This window comes from Plectropomus leopardus, chromosome 15, assembly GCF_008729295.1.
Source record: "Plectropomus leopardus isolate mb chromosome 15, YSFRI_Pleo_2.0, whole genome shotgun sequence".
Taxonomy (NCBI): Eukaryota; Metazoa; Chordata; class Actinopteri; order Perciformes; family Serranidae; genus Plectropomus; species Plectropomus leopardus.
The window spans coordinates 16,240,888-16,246,119 of NC_056477.1; positions in this window are offsets into that span (position 1 = coordinate 16,240,888).

The following is a 5,232-nucleotide window of genomic DNA, read 5'->3' on the forward strand; positions in this document are numbered from 1 at the left end:
CTTCTTCTGTGCCCACGCTCGCTCAAAAAGTCCGCCCGGGTCAGCCACGCAGAGGTAACCAAGCTGCGCCAGCAGAGAGAGAGAGAGAGAGAGAGAGAGAGAGGAGAGAGAGAGAGAGAGAGAGAGAGAGAGAGACTGTGATGAGCAGATGCAGATAGGAGACACAAATGGAAGGGAGATCTAGCAGTGTGCAAATTGGATGATGAGAAGGAAGGAAGGAGGGAAGGAAGGAAGGAAAGAGGAGGATGAGGGGAAAAGGGGAGGGAGGGGGAGCTCTCAGCTGCACTGGTATGAATATGACGCAGAGGCAGCAGCCAGAGCCACTTCTCCTCTCCTCTCTCCTCTCCAGCCCCATCCCTCCATACCCAGTGAGAGCGAGGGGGAGAGAGGGCACTGTATCCATGGCAACGGCAGAGCAGCGGTAGGTAGCAGTTAAGGAGTGTGTTGGGGCACAGTGGTGCGCCTCTCTTTCTCTGTCTCTTGCGCACACAGACAAGCTCATGAGTCTTTCGGCTCCCACAGATGCACACGGCCTCTGGTAGGAAAAGTAGAGGAAATATGAGCAGCGGTAGATTCATGAGGACATGACTGGTAATGAGAAGCAGACTGGTTGGGCCTGTTGTGTCTCAGACATGTGAGGGAACAGGCACCAAAAAGTCAGTACTGCTGTAACAGCAAAAAACAGCCAGCCTCAAGTAATGGAATACTTTTGTGTCAAGGATTTATTCAAACATGCATGTTACTCTCACATATAAAGTACAGCATGGGGATAATGTGAAACACAGAAAACACAATGAGCTAAGCAAACAGGAAGTTATTTAAAACTTCCTCAAAACTAGGCGAAAGCTAAAACCAGAAAACCTAAACTGTCTGTGTGTGTGAAGCCAAAACAAAACAATGCAAATACTAAAAACAAGTGTGCCAAACTTTTTTCTAGACATCCACTATGGAGCACATCAAGTGTCACGGAAATAGTAACAAAGCATTTAATTAATTAATAACTAATTGTCCAATTGAAGTTAATAAAATTTGTTTGCATTTTTTTTAGTAATCTACAAATAATGGACTTAATTTAATAAACTCAAGTAATTCATTATTTGATGTTTTAATTGGCTAAAAAGGAATTATAAAAAATACACAAATAAAATATTAACTCTTTGAAACCTGAGAAAGTTGGCTTGAAACAAATCAACGATTAGCAAGAAATTCATGAAAAGTAAAAGAAAATTACCTAAAAATTAGTAAGAAAAAAATAGAAAAAAGAAAAATTCAAAAACAGACCTGGAAAAAAGGTGCTAAATTATATATATAATAATAATTTAATGTGACATCATTTAAATGTGTGTAATTCTGATATTTGGCTATAAATATTGTTTTTTAAAATTATTTTAAAATCTACTAATTTCTTGCAGTTTGAGGAATATTTCTCATCATCCCCCATGTTTTTAAAAAAAGTTAAAAAGTTAAAAAATAGTTTAATTTAAAAAGGATTTACAAAACCAACATTCAGCAGTCAATAAGTATATCATTTAAATGTACGGATGAATTGATAAATAGATAATGGAATTTAAAATGTAGTTTTATAGGAACAACAAATGCCTGATTTCACAAAATGAATTAAGAATACAGATTTTAATCAGTAATTTAATTCACTCATTTTGGTGTTATTTATTTATGGACTGATAAAATAATTTACAAAAAAATGTATGAATGCCTATTTAAATTGTACAATTAGTTATTATTTAATTAAATGCTTAATTACAATTTCCGTGACATTTATGGTCCTCCATTATAATCTACTGGGCATTTCTTGTTCTACCTGAAACTCTACTACAGCCGCTTAGCAAATGCTTTTTGTCCAGAGCAGTAAATGTTTCCCTGTACATCTTCACTCATCAGGAGCAAGTTAAGGGTCAGCTAGTGTCCTAACATTTTATATATTTTTAAAATGAATGTTCTGCCACGGCACCTAAAAGGGTCTTGTTCTTTAGAGGAAATTCCTGTTCTTCAAACAAAATGCAGCAAGGGACAAAATTGATCAGTGAGTCTCGTAATTGTTGCCTGAGGGATTCCTGGATCGACGCCAGAAAACATACAGCACACACTGCAGTGTGTCTGTAACCTGGTGTGTGTTGTTTTCAGACAATAATGCTTTCTTTCTAAGTTAGCATAACGCATGTATGAGTTTACAGAAAAGCTGTTGCAGTGAGGAAGCTCTTAAAAAATGCAGAGAGATTTTAAAACTTTACAAATGGCAAACAAGGCACTTTCATTCTTCACACAGCATAAAATAAATGGCATCTGTAACACAGAAACGTAGACAAAGCGGTGTACCACAATGGAAGACCACAGTGTGTGTGTGTGTGTGTGTGTGTGTGTGTGTGTGTGTGTGTGTGTGTGTGTGTGTGTGTGTGTGTGTGTGTGTGTGTGTGTGTGTGTGTGTCTGGGCTCACCTCTAATCCATGTCTGCCTGTGGGACACGGGGGATTGCCGATGGCTTCTCTGTGCCATGCAGTACCGATCCTAATGAGGAACACATCTTCCCCACTTTCGTATTTGACCCAATTTAATCCCCACCTCTGTGTTTCACAGCCTGCCTTCCTGTTCACTCATCATACCTTTCATTTCTGTATTACACCCAGTAACAAAAACTTCCCCAGCTCTGAGGGAAAACACTTCGTTTTCCTCAGTGTGCTGTTTGGTTAGTCCTCTGTGAGTGTTTTCATAGTATTAAACCCTTCTGCAAAGTTCATTTTGTGTGTGGCTCACTCTAAGGGGTATGTGGTAAAGCATAAGGTCCAAACCAGAAAACAGAGTTTGATAAAAAACATACTGATTCAAGGTCTACTTACTAGCTTTTCACAGCACTTTAACCGAATCTCCAAGGCTTCATCAGTTAATGCTGTTTGTGGCATAATGTATCCAGCAGGGACGATTGTGACCTCCGTCTCTGTTCAAAAATAGTCTTTTGTGATGATTGTGAATGACCTCCTCTATTTATCTCCATCATTCCGCTGATTCCTGGAAAACAGAGAGAAAATGCCACATTTATTTAATTTTCAGAGCAAAATGCACACCAAGAAAAGCATGTTTTACAAAGAAGAGTAACAGTGAGCCTCTATGACTTTTACTGAACAATGCCCTCTGTGGCCCCAATGGATAATTACAGCATTATTTTAAGTGCTAAGAGTCAAAAAGTAAACTTTTACTTCTTTTTAACTTGACTACTCATTCTCAGAAAGGTGAATGTATTATTTTTTCAAAATAGTCTTGTTTGATTATGACCTGGTATTTTAACGCAAGAAAATCAAACCTCTTGCATGATTTCATGTAGCTACAAAGAAATGCACTTTTAATGCAAATGCTCGGCCAAATTAATGCATCACATTTTTTAAACTCAAAATAGTGAAGGATATACAGACAACCGAACACAATCGAAAACAAAAAGAGTGAGAACATGCTTGAAATGACTGTTATTGTGTAATTTTATGAGTCACGACCTTTGAATCTGCCCATTCCAATAAGTTAGAGCTGAAACAGTGCAAAGAGTTGACAGTTCTGTCTGATATCAGGCAAATTGTGTAACCCGACAGTGTGAGTAAAGTATGGCTAAAATGTTAACAAATTTCTCTTCCTTTAACTGTGGCACAAAACACAGCTCAGTCTGGAGGGGAAAACCAACAAATGATGTTTTTCTCATCCAAAGAACAACATAAGAGTTCTCCAGTCCTGAAGAGCCCTCCTTAGTGCCTCATTTCAACAGTCAGTGAAAGCAGGAGCAATGAGACTAAAACTGCTGGATAGAAAGCGGCAAGGGAGTTCAGTATAAGCACTGCCAATAAACCTGTTCTAGAAAAACAGAACTTTCACGAAACTTCCTTGTATAATTTTACACAACTTAATTTTTAAAATTTGTACTAAAAATGATATAAAGAGATTTGAAAAAAAAAAAACAGAACAATTTGCATCCAAAGCAGAGTAAAAGTACCTAAGCATTAGCATCAAAATACACTTAAAGTACCAAAAGTAAAAGTATTCTCTATGTGAAGTGGCCAATTTTGCAATAAGATTTATACATGTTGTATTGGATTATAATTATTGATGCAATAATATGTTAATTACTTTAATGCTGCAGCAGTAAACGCGAAGCTAAGTTTTATTTACTTTATTGTTGGGTGCCTTAACCTATAATAATATATCATAATTTATAAGGTATTCATATTTTGCGTTAACAAAATAAATCTATACCAAAGCTGTCAAGTAGATGTAGTGGAGTAAAAAGTAGCCTATAATATTTGCCCCCAAAATGTAGTGGAGTAGCCGAGCAGTAGGCCTATAGCATGAAATGGAAATAACTAAATGTAAGTGCATGTCGCTCAAAGTTGTACTATTCAGTTGTGAATATATTCAGTCGTGTAAAGTAATGACCAGATTTTACAAATGAGACAAGTACAAATCATTACTTCAGTAACAGCGATCACACAATGCGAGGGGTTTACCTAATTGGTTATAAAGTTGTAGGATTTGAATACTTTTGGTCAGTTTTAACTACATTTATTCGAGTTTGATATTGTTCTAAGAAATGTATTTAGATCTGATTTTTTTAAAGTGGTACATGCGGGAAATTTATATACTATTAAATACTACTATTTCCTGGGGAAATTTGGATTTGTGAATAATATTTACAAATTGGCTTCTTTAAGTGAAATGTACTTGCCTAAATGTCTTTGGAGATTCAACTGAAAATCAGTCCAGAGGACAGTCTGAAGTACAGTACTTGAGTAAATGTACATAGTTATTTTCCATCTTTCGAAATACTCAATTTCTAATAATATTAAACAGAGAAAAGCAGCAAATCAACATTCATTTGAGGAACTAGAACCAACAAATACTTATTTTACTGCACTAACTAACCTACCTGCATGTACGTATGTATTAGAGAGTTTGTATCCTGTTGTTTCTGCCATTTTTAGCACTGTGTCTAAATGAATAAACTGACTCGCATAGTTTTGACTGGTATAATGCCTGATGCGTTTTTTCCTCTTCTTTTTGCTGCACAGATGTAACAGCCAGCCCCCACAAAGCAGGAACTTTACGACATTTTAATTAGAATTACCAAAAAAAAAAACGTGGTCACACGACGTTCACCCCTGACCCGCGGCATCATTTTACGTCATTTTGCCGGGAATGTCGGACCACGTGTCTGCTGCCGGCGTGCTGGTTTCTCTGCTG